General features: G+C 47.5%; 1 protein-coding gene across 2 annotated transcripts in view; it reads right to left on the reverse strand.

Moving 5' to 3' along the window:
- kdm4b (lysine (K)-specific demethylase 4B) overlaps positions 1-21,337 on the reverse strand; it is a 1,116,292-nt gene that overhangs the window by 607,207 nt on the left and 487,748 nt on the right. The window lies entirely within an intron of this gene.

The raw sequence follows: 21,337 nt of genomic DNA on the forward strand, positions 1-21,337 counted from the left end.
GTCAAGACCTCGCTCCGCTGGGATCACGTGGTGGCTGGTGTGCAACGATCACCCCACATTAAAAGAATCCATGCATGAGCATTTTCCACCCCAACCTCGCCGTACCCATCCAAATGAATTTTGGGACCTGGGACACCAGGACCCTTCTGGACAACCCCAACAGGAAGAGACCTGAACGTCGCACCACCATCATAGCCCAGGAATTCCGATGCCACAACATCAACATTGGCACCCTGAGCGAGACACAACTGGCTTACGGAGGCCAACTTAAAGAACAAGGTGGCGGATGCACCTTCTTCTGGAAAGGCAAACCAGAAGAAGAATGCTGCCTCTACAGGGTTGGCTTCACCATAAAAAAAACAATTGGTTGGACGTCTCAACAAATTCCCTTGCGGGGTGAGCAAATGACTCATGACCGTAAGGTTCACCCTGACCCAGAAACAGCACAGCAGAGCCATCAGCTCCCACACCCCAACCCTAGATGGAACAGATGAGACAAAAGAGGCATTCAACTCCAGCCTTGACCAATCGCTGCCCCACATCCCAAAGGGGGACAAGCCAATTCTCCTCAGCAACTTCAATGCTAGAGTCAGAAAGGCGCAAACTTTTGAAAGGGCATGTTAGGCAGGGTGGGTGTGGGGAAAACAAACGCCAATGGAGTTTTCCTCCTCACAAAATGTTCAGAACATGACCTGGTAATCATGAATACCCTGTTCCGCCAGAGGGACAAGCAGAAGACCTCGTGCCAACAGCCCCCGCTTGAAGCAGAAAAAAACTCTGCTGCAATGTCAGTCGCTGCCTCACAGCTAACCTGACGACAACTAACGAGCCAAAGCCACAGAATGCCCACAGCGCCTGGTCCGCCTTAGAAGCCACCATAGTGCCTGTGAGGAGACACCAAGACTGGTTCAACGAGAACGATCAGGAGATCCAGGATCAGAGACTGAGACTTCAAACCCAGCACCAAGATCATGTATACAGAGCAGCCGTGACCCCCACCCTTCTGTATGCATCAGAAACATAGACTATGTACAACAGACAGCTCAAATCCCTGGAGAGATATCACCAACATTGCCTCTGCCGAATCCTGCAAATCCACTGGCAGGGTAGGCATAACAATGTGAGTGTCCTCTTCCAAACCAATATCCCCAGTATTGAAGCACTGGTCAAGCTCAACCAGTTGCGTTGGTGGGCCACATTGCCCACGTGTCCAACACACGAAATCTACTCTGAGCTCCGCAATGGCAAGCACTCAATAGGTCAGAGGAAATGCTACAAGGACATTCTCAAAGCCTCCTTAAATAAATGCAACTTCTCCATCGACACGTGGGAATCACTTACCTTAGAACGCATAAACTAGAGAAAAAGCATCCGTGAGGGCGCCAACCACTTCGAGCATCGTAAGGCTGAGCTTGCGGAGGCCAAGCGTAAACAGTAGAAAGCGAGCCCAAAATCCAGAACCCATCATGAAATACCACCTGCCAAACCTGTGGCAGAATCTGCGGATCCAGGCTTGGATTATTCACCGCAGAACCCACTTCCCCCTAGTGGAACCAAGTCATCCTCAACCCTGAGAGACTGCCCAGGATGATGAAGAAAGGTGATCTTCATTAACAGGACACAACTCAATTTGTGGCTGATGCAAAATTTGTTAACCGTGAGGAGGATAGTATCGAACATCAAAAGGACATCCAACAGAAAATGATGGAAAAATTCTGCAATCTGACAGCATCTGTAGAGAGAGAAAATGAAGTTCACGTTTCGAGTCAGCATGACTCTTCAGAGTTAAAGAGAGGTAAAATGTGATGAATATTAAACTATAGCTGGGAGGGATTGTAAAAGATGTAGCAGATAGCAAGAGACCAATGACTGGGAGGGTTGATGGGGGACGAGGGACGATTTATATTGAGACAATAAATGTATATATTACAATCCCAGACCAGACCCCAACAAAATGGCTCGGACATTGGACCGATACCCCAATATTTTAGTTTATTTTAAGACTGTGTGGAAAGAATGATTCGCTCCAGGAGTGATTGCATGAAAAAAGGGGGGATTTGGTATTTTTAAAACAAAAGTTTATTATGAATACAATATTAAACTTGTAACTTCACACCCAAAAAGAACAGCTTACAATATTACCCCTTAACACAACTATGTAATTTCCCACTAAACAATAAGAAAAGGAACATGCCACTCTTAATCCATCTTAAAACTTGCAGGGCATGGAGTAATACTTGTTTTATAAAAAAGATTTGGCCCTGGTTGGAACCCTTCAGACTGCGGCTGAATGTCTTCAAATAGCTGCTTCAACTAGATTGTTTCAGCCTCTTCCCTTCAGACAAGAATGCTCTGCCATAAAATATTACTTTTTCCTTCTTAGAAAGAATTATGGACTCAGTCAGGCAAATCAGAACTCACCATCTCTCTGCCTTTTTGAGCTCTACTCAGCTGAAATCATACATCTCCCCAACTGAAAACACACATCTCTGCAAAAGCACTCCCCAGGGACCTCCCCAGTCAATCCACATTCTTCTGGCCAATTTCATTTGCTATTTACTAGAAGCAAAACAAAATCCTTTTAAAAAACATGACCATTGTAGCCAAACACGCTTAATTTGTCCCAATATTTAGATTCCAATATTCCTAAAATCCTCCAATCGTCACAGTATGGGATATTTTTTTTAAAAGGTCAAGATGGAGGAGAAAAGTCACGGTCTAAAGTTGTTGAACTCAATGTTGAGTCCTGAGAGCTGTAACGTGCCCAATCGGAAGATGAGATGCTACTCCTTCAGTTTGCATTGGGCACTGGAACATTGCAGCAGGCCAAGGACAGACATGCAGGCCATCTGTGTCTTGCTCTTAAGGTTGCTAACTCTCCCAACTAGTTCAATATACAACAATTTGCCCTCTATTTAGTTCCGATGAAGAGACAAACCGTCTTTGCTACATGTTGTTGCAAACTCTCCCAGCTAATTTAACATCCAACAATTTGCCCTCTCTTTAGCTCTGATGAAGAGTCAAGCTGTCTCGAAATATTTTACTCTGATTTCTCTCCCTGCAGATGCTGCCAGACCTGCCAAGCTTTCCCAGCATTCTGTTCTTGTTTCAGATTCCAACATCCGAAGTATTTGGCTTTTTTCAAAAGGGCATAGGTCGGTAGAATTGATGGACAAACAAAATGGTAGATTAAATTTAATGCAGAAGTGTGCAGGGATTCATTTTGGTAGAAAGAACAAGGAGAGATGGTACAAGATATGGGGTACAATTTTAAAGTGGTGCAAGAGCAGAGCGACCTGGGTGTATATGTGCATAAATCCTAAAGGTGGCAGAACATGTTGAGGGAGCAGTTCGTAAAACATATAGACTCCTAGGTTATCATTAGGGACACAGGGTACAAAAACAAGAAAGCTTTGTTAAACTGGAACAAAACACCAGTTCAGCCTCAACTAGAGTATTCATTCCAGTTCTGGGCATCACACGTTAGGAAGGATTTGAAGGCATTAGTGAGGGTGCAGAAAAGATTCACAAGAATTAATATAGGGATGAGGCACTTCAATTATGTAGAAAGATTGGAAAAGTCTGGGAAAAGTTTTCGTTTGAGAAGAGAAAGTGAGAAGAGATTTGATGAGAGGTATTCAAAAGCATGCGGGGTCTAGCCACAGTAGATAAGGAGAAACTGTTTCCATTGATGAAAAGATCAAGAACCATAAGAGCACAAATTTAAGATAATTGGCAAAAGCCGCAATGGCAACATGAGGAAAAGCCTTTTCATGAAGTAGTTAGGATCTGGAATGCACTACTTGAGAATGTGTAACTTGGTGGTAGGTTCAAGCAACACATTCAAGAGGGAATTGCATTGCTATTTGAAGAGGACAAATTATGCAGCTACAAGGGGATGGCGAGGAGTGGCAACAGGTGCATTGCTCCTTCAGAGAAGCAGCACAGACACAACGGGCTGAATTGTTATAGCATAGAAGCCATGATACCATTCTATGATACTAACATTTAAAACTGAAATAAAATGAAGGCAGTATAAGGACACCATCTTCCACTGGGCCCCTGGCAAATTTTGTCATGGCACTATCTTCCAGGCTGCGCTGTCAACTAAATGATTCCCTGTGTTTTAGAGAGCCTTCAATTCACCCAACAAGAATTGCAACGTTCACTTTAGACAATTTGAGTGTGACTGACTTTAAAACAGACGTTTTTTTAAAAAACCACGTCACATCCACTGCCTCTCCTCAAAGTCCAACAACCTACCGATATTTATTGCACAGGTAGACTTTGTAGACAAGGTATGTAGACCTAACAATCCCACAGAGCAGTAGCCCAGCCAAAGGAGTGTCACTGGAGATGCCAGAGAGCCAGAGGTGGGAGAGGAATGGTGGACAGGAGTAGCCTCCACCAAAAGTACTATACAGACTCCATGAGATACCTCTATTTCACAACCCTAATGCAAGCCACCTTTTATAACTAAGTTTTCAACTTTTAAAGCATCAGTGAATAGTTATTTCAGGAAAAGATATATCAACAGTTTTGTGACATACTTTTGCTTTTTCTACCCATTTTCTTGCACCCCAAAATCCAACTTTGATTTGTGGGACTTCATGGTTCACTAAATGATACTGCACCCTCTACAGACTTCAACATCAGGCGTGGACATAATCATTAGACATTTTCCAAACAAAAGGGCTGGGAAGGTAAATTTATACAGCCAGGCAGACAGACTGAACAGTTCACATTATGCATCTCCTAGCACCGATTTACAGAGCAATGTTCACTGCTGCTCGGCAATAAGACCTGCCTTCCCTTCCACCCATGGAACATCATGCATGAAATGAGTTGTGTGCTGCAAAAAAAAGTGTTCCTTTCATTGTCTCTCGAAAGAAAATCTATGCTTACAAATTATAACTAAGTTTTACCTTGCTTTTTCCCCATCTATTTTTGTTGAAATAATAGAAGGCAATGAAGGAAACTGGTTCCCCAAGCAGTTACAATGCCAACTGATACTGTCAGCAAAGCGATAGTCATTAATTTAATGAGCCTCAATTTCAGTTGTGCTCATCAGTCCATAACCCAAGAACCTTTTTGCAGAACTGTCTTCCCGGTTACATCATACTACTGTCACTAGAGGTCAGTGTGATGTTTTGGTAAACTGATCCAAGTCACTTTCTTAGTAAATAGACAGATTCATAGGTTTACAGCATGGAAACAGACCCTTTGGCTCAGCTTGTCCATTTTCTATCACTAAGCTGGACCCATTTGCCCCCATTTGGCCCATATCCCTCTATACCCACCCTGCCCATGTAATGTAGTCCACTTTGTACATGAACAGTAAAATGATACAGAAAGCAAGTTATTCAATTCCCTATTTCTTCATCCAACAATGAATTTTAAGTGGGTCTAGCATTTTTATGAATACACTTTGGAAAAGACCTACATCAAATCTTAAATGTTTGGCACGGTATGAATGGAGAATTGATCAAATCACACATTTCATCCCAGTCCACTAAAGTAATTACAAAGAGTTCCAGCTCACACCTAATCGGGCTAGGTGCTGGAACAGGAGAACTGCACCCTATGCCACCCCCAGGAGAAGGGTATGGCAAATTCCAGGGACAGTAATTGACAAGGCACTGAAAAATCAGGTTGCAAGTTTTAATGCACATCAAAGAAAACTTGGTTGAATTTGAATATTTGACCACAAGTAATTCCCTCCAACAGACATCCTCGCTTTTGAGTGGGGACGCTAGAAAGGAAGGCAATGCAAAACTTTAGACTGGTTCACATGCACCACCACTTAGTAGGTGGTTTCAGAGCAAGACTGGCAGAGTGAAGAGGGAGAAACAATAAAAGCAGGATTCTCCCGGATCCCCACGATGGCCCGACGCCGCCGTTAATATCACTCTGGCGTCGGGCGACCGGATATCACTCTGGCGTCGGGCAGACCGGAAGTTGCAAAATCCTCCGCACTTCCGGGGGCTAGGCCGGCGCCAGAGGGGTTGGCGCTGTGCCAACCGGCGGCGAAGGGCCGGGGTGAGTTAGCGCATGCGCAGAACCGCCGGTGTGGTTCCGCGCATGCACAGGCCGGCCGCCATATTCTAGCGCATGCGCAGAGGGGTGTCTTCTCCGCGACGGCCACGGCGGAGCCCTACAGTGGCCGGCGCGGAAGGAAGGAGTGCCCCCAAGGCACAGGCACGCCCGCAGATCGGTGCTCCCCCCCCCCGGAGGCTGCATCCCCCGCGCGCGTCTCCGCCCCCCCCCCCCCCGCCCCCCCCCCCCGGAAAAAACCGCACCAGCTGGCCTACTAGCCACGTCCCGCCATGTGGGACCATGTCCAATCCACGCCAGCAGACTGGCCAGAAACCGACGGCCGCTCGGCACATCGGGGCCCGGGGAATTGCCGGGGGGCCGCTGCCAAAGGTCCCCAACCGGCAGCGCCCGAAAACTGACGCCAGAGAATACGGCAGCCGGCGTCGGAGTGGGATTCACACCACCCCCCCGGGGATTCTCCGACCCAGCGGGGTCGGAGAATCCCGCCCTAAGAATTTCTACTCGGTAACTTTTTTAAAACCAGTGCAATTCAGCCCAAATTGGTCAAATCAGGGCAAGAGAGTGAGGAATTTCAAACACTAGTTACATCCAGCATTGTTGCTGCAATATTTTGAAGTCATCTAAAAAATAACATTGGAATCTGGCCCCACAGCATGGCAAGTTTCCACCAATTGCGGATATTTGAGGCTTTATAATTAAGCTGTTTAAACTTTAGCCACTATCATGTTATGTTGCACCTTTTAAAAATTTAATTAAAGAATCTGACAACTGTACACCAATGAAACGAATGAATGGTTCATTATATGTTTTGAAAGTGGTTTTGAGTTATTTAAAATCAAGTTATTGACAGTGCACGAGGCACTGATCAAAATGCTTATGTTGTGATAAAACACATTTTCAGTTGTATGAATTAAATTGCACCATATTACCACTCAAATATATCAAAGAACATTTTTAGTGCAGCAAGCAATTACTCTTTAAAACTCTACCCAATCGCACTGGTGCATGGAAGTATTACATATGATTATGCACATTAGTTTGAATGGAAACTTGAACCCGAACATCACATCAGAAAACCAGAACAATTTAATCACAGTTGCCAACTGCACCCAAAGCAAAAATCCTACCCCAGTGCTCTACCAGTAAAGCACTAAGAAATGGAATAAATAACTTGAAAGAGGAAATATTGCCCTTAAAAATTAATTAAAAATCAGGATTTCAGCAATGCAGCAGCTTACTTTGACAGTATGGGGATACAGAATTAGGGCTCCGTGCACAGGGAATGTGTAATTCTGATGGAAATGTACAGTCAAGACAATTCGAAATATTCCGTAATGTTTATGATAGATTTTATAAATAAAGTATATTTTTTGAAAAAAAATAAATAATTTTCACACTGAAAGAAATCTCCAGGCGCAGCTGTCACAGGACAGCATCAAAGACCAAGCTCCAGCCATGCACAGGAGGAAAGGAAAATAGATTAAAATAGGAAGGCAATGAATGGGGGCACCAGGTGACAAAACAGCAGTTGCTAGTTTCCTCAGATCAAATTTTCCATCCACTCTCCTGTGAGGAAAGGAAAATTAGTTGAGAAAAAAATGGGGACTGGAAGGTGGATGGGTAAAGTGAGCAAGAAAAAGAAGCATTTTCTTTGATTTGCTAAAGAAATTCTATAACAAACAAATCAGCATGCAGGGTCAGGTTCCAGGCCCTTGGGAAGTCCAGTTTGAATTGCTGAAGTTGACATAAGCAGCCAAGAACATATTCTAACAACTCACTGGAGGCCATTTGGCCCCTCATGTCTGTGCAACTTCCCTGCAGAGCAACTCAGAGTTCCATTCCCTACCTTTCCAATAATTCAGATAATGATCCAATCCTCTTTTGAAACTTTCAATTAGATCTGACTCCACTATACAGCGGCCTGTGAATTCCAGGCCCCAACCTGGAATGAGCAGCGCAGTAGACATGGCATTGTTTTCCGACGTAGGAAGTTTTTAAATTTGCATGTATCATAGCTTGTTTCTCCCAGTCAGTTGGAGCTTCTCTGTCAGCTCCTCTAGTGTTGTCAGTCTGTGTCCATGTAAAAGTCCCTAACTGTCAGTGTTCCTCCGTCCTGTCCACTTTTTGTAGGTGCCATCAATTTTGGCTGGCAGGAACCGATGGTTGTTGCAGATGGGGGCCTTGATGGACATCTAGATGTTCTTACCCACCCACACACACCCACACACACCCACCCACCCCCACACACCCACCCCCACACACCCACCCCCACACACCCACCCCCACACACCCACCCCCACACACCCACCCCCACACACCCACCCCCACACACCCACCCCCACACACCCACCCCCACACACCCACCCCCACACACCCACCCCCACACACCCACCCCCACACACCCACCCCCACCCACACCCACACACCCACACCCACACCCACACCGAAAGGAACATGCACAATATTTGCATTGTCCACTGCAATTACAATGACCTTCACTTTCATGCAGTTAGCTCAAAACTACCACCAATAAACATTAGGAAATATACTATCTATGGTGTTAAGCACAGAGACCCAAACCAGGGTGGTCTTCTGTATGCAGTTTCAATTTCATAAATGATATAATTTTTAAAATTTCAAGTGGGATCTCAAAATTTAAAAATATCTTTAGCGACAAACATAAGAGGTAGATGTTGTTGTGCAAGAGTGTTCGGCATAACAAAGGTTAATGTGGGACAAAGAACAATGCAGCACAGGAACAGGCCCTTCAGCCGTCCTAGCCTGTACCAGGCATGATACCACCCTTGGCCAAAACCCTCAGCACTTCATAGTGCCATATCCCTCTAGACCCATCCTATCCATGTATTTGGCGAGATGCCTTTTCATTTGCAAACTTACTATCGGCGGCACGGTAGCGCCGTGGTTAGCACAGCGCTAGGTCCCAAGTTCGATTCCAGGCTTGGGTCACAGTCTGTGCGGAGTCTGCACGTTCTCCATGTGTTTGCGCGGGTTTCCTCCGGTTTCCTCCCACAAGTCTCGAAAGACGTGCTGTTAGGTGAATTGGACATTCTGAATTCTCCCTCGGTGTACCCGAACAGGCGCCTTCTGTGTACCTGAACAGGCGCCGGAGTGTGGCAACTAGAGGCCTTTCATAGATCATAGAATTTACAGTGCAGAAGGAGGCCATTCGGCCCATCGAGACTGCACCGGCTCTTGGAAAGAGCACCCTACCCAAGGTTAACACCTCCACCCTATCCCCATAACCCAGTAACCCCACCCAACACAAAGGGCAATTTTGGACACTAAGGGCAATTTATCATGGCCAATCCACCTAACCTGCACATCTTTGGACTGTGGGAGGAAACAGGAGCACCCGGAGGAAACCGACGCACACACATTGGGTTTTCGAACATTGTATATTTACAGATGTACACAAAAAGAAAAAAAATACAGGAGAAAAATAAAATAAGATAGTACATACAAGCTAAAAATAACAACGCTATATAGTTAGCAAAATCACATAACTAATGAGTAAAGAAAAATAAGGTGGGGGGGAAGAAAACTGGGGAAGTGTATATACATCGAGGTACTGGAGAGGCATTTGCAGTATGCTTTTATACAAGTCTTCTGTGTTCTTCCATTTTTACATATATTCTTTTTTTCAATGCAAGGAGAGTACATCCAACACCTTCACTGACTGCAGTGTTAAGGTAAGCCTACTTGTGACCATAAAAATTATTATAGACGAGCTATATTTTCCTCCAAATCATTTATGTATACTACAAACAACAGAGGCCCCAGCCCAAGATCCCTGTGGAACACCACTATCACAACCTTCCATTCAGAAAAACGCCCTTCGACTGCTACCCTTTGCCTTCTGTGATCGAGCTAGTTCTGTATCTATCATGCCACCTCACCTCTGATCCCGTGTGACTTCACCTTTTGTACCAGTCTGCCATGAGGCACCTTGTCAAAGGGTTTACTGAAGTCCATTTAAACAACATCCACCACCCTCCCCTCATCAATCATCTTTGTCACCTCCTGAAAAAACTTGATCAAATAAGTGAGGCACAGCCTCCCTGTCACAAAACCGGTGAACAGTACTGCACATGGTATGATATAGACACACATGGCAGTAGGCAGGAGGCAGAGAGGTATAGAGGGAGTCTGAGAAGTCAGCATGATGCTAGCACCTAGATAGTGCTGTATCTTGGAGATATGTACATCATTATGGGTTGCCAATAAACAGTTTATGTTCAACCACACAAAGTCTACTGACATCTTAGTGAGACACCAAATAACCTTACAACAACATGGTGGCAGATTCAACTATTAAATTTGTTTATCAAATTCATACATAAATCCATGCATGCATCACAGGACTTCAATAAAGATCTCTACAGGTTGAAAACAAAGGTTGTGTTTTTGTTCAAAAATGCACATCTCACAACACCCACATATTACATTTCTTGCACTGCGCCAGATTTGAAAACTTTAGACAATCACAGTTTAGTTCAGCTGCCATATTGTCCTCAACCAACTTACTGAAGGCTGGATACCAGTGCAGCATGTAAAGATCCTCTTTGCTACAGTACATGCAACTTTAACATTAAAAGATTAAGGTATCTTAAACACAGTCGGTTTTTTTGAAACAGCTACACTCACCGAAGCATTCCCAAAAATAAGCACAGTAAACCACTAACTGTGACATCTCCAGTCCAGCAACAATTAACTGTAATCACTCATACACAGCAAGGCTAGGGAATGGTTTACTGAAATCAGACAGAAGCACATTTCTAAAATAACATTTTGTATTAAAATGCCCATTTTAAAAAATCAGCTTTTATCAAAGCTGTTTTCACAAAATTCAAATTTTGAAGATCTAGAGGAAAAGTATGACCACAACATGCCACGATTATTCAACTATACCTCAACTATACCAGCATCTCGCAAACTCTTTAAAAAAAAAAAGGGAGAGATTTGGTATAAAAATCAGGAATTGCCATTTTTTCAAACATAAACTAAACTAACAGGCGTCAAAGATTGTCACAAAACTATTTCACAGCAGCTGGAAATGCTTTAAAAAGATATTTTCAAAAATGGCAGAGACTATGGGTGAGATGTGCCGGCCACGTTTAACCCAACTGGGTGCACGTGGCCGGTAAATGCCGGGTGAGACCTCCCATGGGCTTCCCGGCAGCCACTACATCTCGCTGGTTCTACCCAAGTCCCACAAGACAACGCGGCCAGAATCCAGCCCACAATGGGCAGGACCAAGTCGCACATGCTTAACTAGGTTTAAAACGTTACTCACCCGTGATCTACCGCCCCTGTCATTTAACGGCCTCCCAAGAAGTCCCCAGCTGGGCGGCATTCAGTACCGGTCCACACAAGCGTGGATCAGACAAAACAGCACCAGGGGTTGGGGATAGAAGGCCCCTGGGTGGTCAGGGATAGTGCAGGGTAGCCCCCTGGCCCTTCACCTGGAACGTTGACACTGCCAAGGTGCCCACAAAGCCAGCAGGAGCACTCCCAGAAAACAACACTTCAAACTGCAGCACCAACTGCTATGAGCCCTGGTGCTAATCATAGAATCATAATAGAATTTACAGTGCAGGAGGCCATTCGGCCCATTGAGTCTGCACCGGCCCATAGAAAAATAACCCTACCCAAGCCCACACCTCCACCCTATCCCCCCCAACTCAGTAAACCCATCTAAGACATTTGGACACTAAGGGCAATTTAGCATGGCCAATCCACCTAATGTGCACATCTTTGGACTGTGGGAGGAAACCGGAGCACCCGGAGAAAACCCACGCAGGCACGGGGAGAATGTGCAGAGACCGACCCAAGCCGGGAATCAAACCTGGGACCCTGGAGCTGTGAAGCAACTGCGCTAACCACTGTGCTACCGTGCCGCCCTGCAACACAGAATGTACAGAAAGGAAGCAGAAAAACCACTACTACAAGACCTTGCACCACCTCAAGAGGTTCTCAACTTAGAAAATTTCGTAAGGATCAATGGACGATCAGATATATTTGTGATCAGCCTCACCCTGCTTAGGAAAAGTGTGTAGGTCCCAAACATGAAGGTTTGAACAGACCATAGGGTACCTCCTCACTGTCTGGGATTAGGTGAGTACACAGACTGCTATTGAAAGTAGGTCTTGTTTAAAGGCAACCCAACAAACAGCCTGGCGCATCCAGCACCAAGGTATGTCAACTACTTAACAGTGAGGCCTTAGGCAACAATCATTTTCTTTGAGTAAAAGTAAAAGTATGATCTTTACACCACAAAGAATTACTATTCCAGATGAAAAAAGAAAGATAAGGTTCTTAAGAGTAACCTTGTATCATTGTGATCTTTGGTCAACTATGCTGGTTTATCCAATGCCTGGGCAAGTCCCCTGTCATGACCTGTACAGTGAGCATTCAGCTTTCCACGCTCCTCTAAAACAAATCTCAGAAACGCTAATCAAAGTTGAAGTCAGAGATGGATTTTAAAAAAGGGTCTTAAAAATGGTGATAAGTGCAAAAGCAGAAAAGTTTGGCGAGGGAATTTCAAATCACTGGGCTAAAGAACTAAAGGCACAAACAGCAATGCTGAAACTAAGGGAAAGCAAATGTACAAGACCTATCAGAGGAATGAAGAGTTTCAACGGAGTAGTAAGGCTGGAGAGGAGCAAAGAGATATGGAGGGTTGAAGCTCTGTCATTTAAACAAAAAGATGAAAACTTTAAATTTGAGGTGCAGGAGAACCAGGAACCAATGTAGTTCAGCAAACTCTCAGCATGGAGAATAAAGCACTATCTTCAGGCAGGTCCACCAATAATACAATCATCTGAGAAAAGGCTCAGATTGCCATGCTGGTGGACATCCAGGATTAAAATCTCTCCTGTTTAACCCAGTTGCTGTCATATGTGCAATCAGTAACCTCTGTAATTAGATATAGTTTATCTTTCTCACTCAACTATCTTTTAACCAACAAGATATCCAACAGAGAATCAGTATCACAAGATGATTTTTTTGTATCTTTGATAATGGATTAAGGCACCCACAAACTGCAAAATGAATGACATGGTCCAACAATATGAGCATTAGTATAACTAGTCATAGCAGAACCAGCTTTTTCTCAGCAGAACCAGCTTTTTCTCAGCATCACAATCAAAAAGGCTTGTGCTGCCAAGCATGCCAATCCAGAAAATAATTTAGACGTGTAACCGACTTGTGATCATACTTTTTAAAAGTCATGATTCTATCTTTATCAAGCAGCCCAATTTTTCCAAAGAGCAGGTATCTTTTAATAGGCTGTGATCCGTGCACTATCAGAGCAGGAATTTTTTTTAATTTTTTTTTTAAGTTATTCTTTCACGGAATGTGGGTGTTGCTGGCTTGGTCAGCATTTATTGTCCATCCCTGACTGACTTGAGAAGGTGGCTGTGAATAATCTTCTTGAACCACTGCAGGCTTTGTGGTGTAATTACACCCATAGTGCTGTTCGGAAGGGAGTTCAGGATTTTGAGCCAGTGACAATGAAGGAACAACGATGTAGTTCCAAGTCAGGATGGTGTGTGACGGGGAACTTCTAGGTGATGGCGTTCCCAATCATCTGCTGCCCTTGACCTTCTAGGTAGTAGAGAGGTCTTGGGTTCAGGAGGTGCTGTTGAAGAAGACTTGATGAGTTGCTGCAGTGCTTCCTGTAGATGGTACACACCGCTGCCACTGATCGTCGGTAGTGGAAGAAAGAATGTTTAAGATGATGGACGGAGTGCCAATCAAGCAGGCTGTTTTGTCCTTGATGGCATAGAGTCTTGATGGCACTAATCCTGGCAATTGGACAGGATCCCATACACTCTTGGATCATCATTAGGGAACAGGTCTGTTTTGTTACCTGTGTGGTAGGTAACATGTGCTACTCAAACCTTGGTTAGTGATGAGATCTTCTGAATCTCGATGAAGACTCGAACTCGTCCAGTAGTAACAAAAGGTTTATTGAGTAACTATAACAATAATTGCATGAGTTCTTTACTTTAACTTTGATACTAGTGATAAAGTTAACAAGATCCAACTACGGCAACTATACGTAACTCCACTAGCCATCTGAACTAGTCTGCTATTGCCCTGGTCACAGTGCACCCAAGAGAGAGAGAGAGAGACCCAATGTGGTTGCCTTTTATACCCGTTGGTCCGGCCCTCTAGTGATCATGTAGTGCTACAGATTACACATTAACCCCTTGTGTACATGCACATAGAGATCACTACATCCCCTTTTTTTCGTGTTACATATTTTCTGTATGTTGTAAAGAAAATTGAACAAACATAATGGATGCAGTTTGCAAATGCATTACATAATATCAATGAGTTAATCCGTCAAATGTGAATACATTTAGCCTCTTAGGTTTTTTTCGCTTGCGTGACATAGGTACACAAATGATGTTATGTACAAGTTGTGATGATCTTGATGATTATACAAAGCCAATTAATATTTATGAGTCCAATCTTAATTTAAAAAATTGTGATCCAAACTTGATGAATTTGCTTGGTTGAGTTGCTTTCTTCTTCGGTTGCTGAAGTGGTGATGTTGATGTCGTTATTTCTTTGTGAACGTCATCAGTGTTCTTGTGTTTAAGGGACCATCAAGTCATCATGAGGTGTTCGGATGATCAAATCACTTTGTTGGCTGATTTAGACTCTTTCATTTTCTATACTTGTGGTAGCGATTCTGTGTTACACCGTTATCGGACCTGGACTTTTTCCTGTGCTTACGGTATTGATCTAGTGTGTCATCTGCCTTGAAAGCTGGAGTGCTTGCTTGTTCTGGAGCAGATGTGAATTTGTGAGATTCTTTGTCATGCCTTGGCATGTTTGTAGTCTTGTCATTGTTTTGCAGTGTGCTATGGCATTGTCCTTCATGTGCAGAGTTGTACCATGTTGTACAGGTCGTTGTTTCATTGTCGTTGTTTCTGTCGTATCTGTTGGTTGTTTTCGTTGTCATTCTTGTTGTTGTTTTTGTTGTGCTTGTTGTTTCTGTTTTTGTTATGCTACTTGTTGGTTTTGTTGTTGTTCTTGTAGTTTTTGATGTTGCTGTCGTTGTTCTTGTTTCTGCAGCACTTCTTGTTGTTGCTCTTGTTGCGCTGCATGTTGTTTTCATTGTTGTTGTTGTTCTCGTTTATGCTGTGCTTCTTGTGGTTTTTGTTGTTCCTGTTGCGCTCAATGAGTGTTCCGTGTGGATGATGTGCGTCATTGTCACAGTTATTGGTGTCAGTGTCCTTTGTGGTATCTGTTACATTGACATGGGGCTGGTTTAGCACACTCTGCTAAATCGCTGGCTTTTAAAGCAGACCAAGGCAGGCCAGCAGCACGGTTCGATTCCCGTGCCAGCCTCCCCGAACAGGCGCCGGAATGTGGCGACTAGGGGCTTTTCACAGTAACTTCATTGAAGCCTACTTGTGACAATAAGCGATTTTCATTTCATTTTTCATTGAGCGTTTCTTCTTGAGAATTGGGAGAATGGTCTGATCTTGCATTGATATTGGTGACATCAGTCATTTGTAGTGGATTTGATTCCACTTCTTTGCTTCCTTGGTACTCCTCTTCTCGAGTCATTTCTGGTTCACTTGAATCATCTGTGATCTCTTTGTGCTCTTCTTCTGGAGTTATTTCTGGTTCATTTGAATCACCTTTGATTTCTTGGTGCTCCTCTTCTGGAGTCAAAATCTTCACAATTTCATTTTGTTGTGGGTAGTGGTGCTCCTGTTCTGGAGTCAAAATCTTCAAGATTTCTATTGATGTGGTCTCTCTGGACTCATGAGTAGCCCTCCTCTGATTGTTGAGTGTTTCTGTGTAGGCGAGCTGAGATCTGTCAGTTTCGCTGTGATCCTGCACCTCCTGTATGGGAATTGTGATTTCTTCGTCACGTGTCTCACATACAGTGGGTAGACATTGTGTCTTCTTGTTGGTTAAATGAGCTGGGAAGACTTTCATAGTCTTCTTCTGGTGGCTCAAATAAGCTGGGTAGACTGTCTTCTTGTTGGTTAAATGAGCTGAGTTCTGACTTCCGGGTGCGGCTATGCAGAGCTAGGTCGCATATTCGGGAGCTCCCCCTTGGAACGGACGTTTGTGCTCTTTTACAGGGCCCCCACGGCATTTGTTTCACATTTCCCGGTGTGGCAAGAAGACTGCAACATTCCCCTGACAGTGTCCCCCAGGAATGTTATGTCTTTTGGCTACCAGATCCACCAGAAACAGTAAAAGATTTGGCTGCAACAGGATAAACAGGGCCTCTTCCAGCAAGCAGGCGGGGGAAGGGCAAGCTTAAAGCTGCAAACTGACCTGAGGGCCTTTATCAAAAGTGAATTCTAACAGCAGAGGGAACAACTGTGAAAAGATCTCACCAAGGCCACTGAAGAAGCGGGGACGAGGCTTCCGATGGCAGCCATGGAGGAGTAGATCGCGCATTCGGCAGCTCCCGTCTGGAACGGACTCTTAGACCTTTTTCAGGAGTTTCCACAGACATTTTGGGGCAGATTGGTGAAGCGAACACTGCCAAAAGGATTCCCTCTCGAGACTTCCGGTTGCGGCTATGCGGAGATAAGTCGCACATTCGGCGGCTCCCGCAAAAAAGGACTTTTGGGCTCTTTTTAGGGCCCCCAAGGGCACTTTTCCGACGTTTCCCGGTCTGGAAAGGAGTTAATAATAGTTCTCCGTCAGTATATGACTTTAACTAGGAGCGGGGTGACAAAAAAAGGTGGTGGTGGACCAGAAGAAGGGAGGGAAGAAGGACAAAATGGCGGCGGGCGGAGACCAGGCAGCATGGAGGCAGTGGGCGGAGGAGCAACAGGAGGGTATCCAGAGCTGCCTCAGAGAGATTAAAACGGACCTGCTAGAGCCGATGAAGGCTTCTATTGATAAGCTGCTGGAGACACAGACGGCCCGGGGGTGGCGATCCGTGAGGCTCAACAAAAGATCTCTGACAATGAGGACAAGATCTTAGTCGTGGCGGTAAAGGTGGAGGCGCATGAGGAGCTCCACAAGAAATGGCAGGAGCGGTTCGAGGAGATGGAGAATCGGTCGAGGCGGAAGAATCTGCGGATTCTGGGCCTCCCGGAGGGGCTGGAGGGGCCGGATGTGGGGGCCTATGTGGTCACCATGTTAAACTCGCTGATGGGAGCGGGGTCCTTCCAGGGGCCCCTGGAGCTGGAAGGGGCCCATAGAGTGTTGGCGAGGCGGCCCAAGGCTAACGAGCCTCTGCGGGCGGTGCTGGTGCGGTTCCATCGGTTTGTCGATCGGGAGTGTGTGCTCAGGTGGGCCAAGAAGGAGAGGAGCAGCAGGTGGGGGAACGCGGAGGTTCGGATATATCAGGACTGGAGTGCGGAGGTGGCAAAGAGGAGGGCCGGGTACAATCGAGCGAAGGTGTGCTGCACAGGAAGGGGGTGAAGTTTGGCATGTTGCAGCCGGCGCGACTGTGGGTTACCTACAAGGACCGGCACCATTATTTTGAGTCTCCGGAGGAGGCGTGGCCTTTGTTCAGACCGAGAAGCTGGACACAGACTGAGGGTCGGGATGGGCGATTGGGGACTGCGGTGGATATGTTATGCCTATTTTTGATTGGGGGGGGGGGGGGGGGCTTTGCATTGTTTTGGGTTACTTTTTCTCTGTGTTTTTCTCTTTCGGGTTGGGGAGGGTGGATGGGGCGGGTTGGGCGCTGTTTTGGTTGGTGGTGGGGCCTGGTAGGTGTAGAGCGCGGGATTTTTTTCCCGCGCCGAAGACTGGGGGAAGCGAGGATTGTTTCCCACGCTTAGAACGGAGGGGGAGAGCCTGTGAATGGGGAACGGGAGAGGAGGTTGTGCCACACAATGGGAGTCGTCGAAGGGGAGGCGGGAGTGGCCGGGGTCAGCAGGAGTCAGCTGACTTGCGGAAGTGCAATGGGGGGAGTAAACCAGCTAGGATGGGTCGCTGCTGCTAAGATCAAGGAGGAGCTGGAGCGAGTGGGGTGGGTCGAGACGGGGGTATGCCGCTGTGGGGAACGGGCCGGGTGTGGGGTGCGGGCGCTTGGCTGGCCGAGGAAGTGTCATGGCTAGTCGGCGGGGAGAGGGTAGCCCCCTGATCCGGCTGATAACCTGGAATGTAAAAGGGACTGAATGGGCCGGTTAAGCAGGCCCACGTGTTCGCGCACCTGAAGGGGCTCAAGGCGGATGTGGTTATGCTCCAGGAGACACGCCTGAAGGTGGCAGACCAGATAAGACTGAGGAAAGGGTGGGTAGGTCAGGTGTTTCACTCGGGGCTAGATGCCAAAAATCGAGGGGTGGCGATCTTGGTGGGAAAGAAGGTGTTATTCGAGGCGTCGAGCATTGTGGCAGATAATGGCGGTAGGTACATAATGGTAAGTGGTAAGTTGCAGGGAGAGAGGGTGGTACTGGTCAATGTGTATGCTCTGAACTGGGACGATGCGGGTTTTATGCGCCGCATGTTGGGTCGGATCCCAGACTTGGAAGTGGGGGGCCTGATAATGGGGGGAGACTTTAACACAGTGTTGGATCCTGCACTGGATCGCTCCAGGTCTAGGACGGGTAGGAAGCCGGCTGCGGCTAGAGTGTTGAGGGGATTTATGGACCAAATGGGAGGGGTGGACCCTTGGAGATTTGCAAGGCCGGGGGCTAGGGAATTTTCATTCTTCTCCCATGTCCATAAGGCTCATTCTCGAGTAGGGCGCTGACAGCGAGAGTAGAGGATACCGAGTATTCGGCAATAGCCATTTCGGACCACGTCCCGCATTGGGTGGGCTTGGAGATGGGGGAGGAGAGGGACCAGCGCCCGCTGTGGCGCTTGGAGGAGAGGATGTTGGCGGACGAGGAGGTGAGCGAGCGGGTCCGAGGAAGTACAGAGAGGTACTTGGAGACCAACGACAACGGGGAGGTCCGAGTGGGGATGGTATGGGAGGCACTGAAGGCGGTGGTGAGGGGAGAGCTGATCTCCATCAGGGCCCACAAGGAGCGGAGGGAGCGGGGGGAGAGTGAGAGGCTGGTGGGGGGAGATGGTGAGGGTAGACAGGAGGTATGCAGAAGAACCTGAGGAAGGATTGTTGAGGAAGAGGCGCAGCCTCCAGGCCGAATTCGACCTGGTGACCACCAGGAAGGCGGAGGTGCAGTGGAGGAAGGCCCAAGGGGCGGTCTACGAGTATGGGTAAAAGGCAAGCCGGATGCTGGCGCATCAGCTTTGTAAGTGGGACGCAGCTAGGGAGATCGGGGGAGTTAAGGACAGGGGAGGGAGCATGGTGCTGAGTGGGGTTGCCATCAATGGGGTCTTCAGGGACTTCTACGAGGAATTGTACCGATCCGAGCCCCCACGCGAGGAGGGAGGGATGAGCCGTTTCCTGGACCAATTGAGGTTTCCAAAGGTGGAAGAGGGACTGGTGGCGGGACTGGGGGCCCCGATTGGACTGGAGGAGCTGATCAAAGGGATAGGAAGCATGCAGGCGGGGAAGGCACCGGGGCCGGACGGTTTCCCGGTCGAGTTCTATAAAACATTTATGGACCTGTTGGGCCCGCTATTAGTTAGGGCCTTCAATGAGGCAAGGGAGGGGGGGGCTTTACCCCCGACGATGTCCCGGGCACTGATCTCCTTGATCCTGAAGCGGGACAAGGATCCCCTGCAATGTGGGTCTTACAGACCGATTTCCTTGCTAAATGTAGATGCCAAGGTGCTGGCGAAGGTCTTAGCCACGAGGATTGAGGATTGTGTGCCGCAGATCATCCATGAAGAACAGACGGGGTTTGTGAAGGGGAGACAGTTGAACGCGAATGTGCGGAGGCTTTTGAACGTTATCATGATGCCGGCGAGGGAGGGGGAGGCGGAGATAGTGGTGGCGATGGACGCTGAGAAAGCCTTCGATAGGGTAGAGTGGGGGAACCTGTGGGAGGTGCTGAAGAGGTTCAGGTTTGGGGAGGGGTTAGGCTGTTGTATGAGGTCCCGATGGCGAGTGTGGCCACAAATAGGAGGTCAGAGTACTTTCGGTTGCACCGAGGGACGAGACAGGGGTGTCCCCTGTCCCCCCTGCTCTTCGCACTGGCGATTGAACCCCTGGACATGGCACTGAGAGAGTCAAGGAACTGGAGGGGGTTGGTGCGAGGTGGGGAGGAGCATAGGGTGTCGCTTTATGCGGACGACCTGCTGCTGTATGTGGCGGACCCGGAGGGAGGAATGCCAGAGGTGATGAGGATCCTTAGTGAATTCGGGGACTTTTCGGGGTACAAGCTCAATATGGGGAAGAGCGAGCTGTTCGTAGTTCAGCTAGGGGACCAGGAGATTGGCGAGCTCCCACTAAAAAGGGCAGAGAGGAGCTTCAGATATTTGGGGGTCCAGGTGGCCAGGAGCTGGGGGGCCCTGCATAGGCTTAACTTTACAAGGCTGGTGGAGCAAATGAAGGAGGAGTTCAAGAGGTGGGACGCGTTGCCACTGTCCCTGGCGGGTAGGGTGCAGTCAATCAAAAGGACGGTGCTCCCAAGGTTTTTGTTCCTGTTCCAGTGCCTCCCAGTGTTTATCCTGAAGGCATTTTTCAGGCGGGTTAACAGGAGTATAATGGGGTTTGTGTGGGCGCGAGGGACTCCGAGGGTGAGAAGGGTGTTCCTGGAGCGGAGTAGAGATAGGGGGGGGGGGGGGCTGGCGCTGCCCAACCTCTGTGGGTACTACTGGGCCGCCAATGCGACAATGGTGCGCAAGTGGGTGATGGAGGGGGAGGGGGCTGCATGGAAGAGGCTGGAGACGGCGTCCTGTGTGGGTACGAGTCTGGGGGCGCTGGCAACGGCGCCGCTGCCGCTCCCTCCAAGGAGGTATACCACGAGCCCGGTGGTGGTGGCGGCCCTCAAACTTTGGGGGCAGTGGAGGCGGCATCGGGGGGGGGGGGGGGTTAGGGCCTCGGCGTGGACCCCATTACGGGGGAACCACCGGTTCGCCCCAGGAAGAACAGGTGGAGGGTTTTCGGGGTGGCACAGGGCAGGCATACGAAAGTTGGGGGACCTGTTTGTGGACGGAAAGTTTGCGAGCCTGGGTGAGCTGGAGGAGAAGTACGGGTTCCCCCGGGGAACACCTTCAGGTGCTTACAGGTAAGGGCGTTTGCCAGACGGCAGGTGACGGAATTCCCACGGCTACTGCCACACACAGTACAGGACAGGGTGCTCTCGGGGGGGTGGGTGGGAGTGGGGAAGATCTCGGAACTTACCAGGTGATGCAGGCGGAGGAGGAAGCCTCGGTGGTGGAGTTGAAAGGTAAGTGGGAGGAGGAG

The sequence above is a fragment of the Scyliorhinus torazame genome, chromosome 18 (genome assembly GCF_047496885.1).
Source record: "Scyliorhinus torazame isolate Kashiwa2021f chromosome 18, sScyTor2.1, whole genome shotgun sequence".
NCBI lineage: Eukaryota > Metazoa > Chordata > Chondrichthyes > Carcharhiniformes > Scyliorhinidae > Scyliorhinus > Scyliorhinus torazame.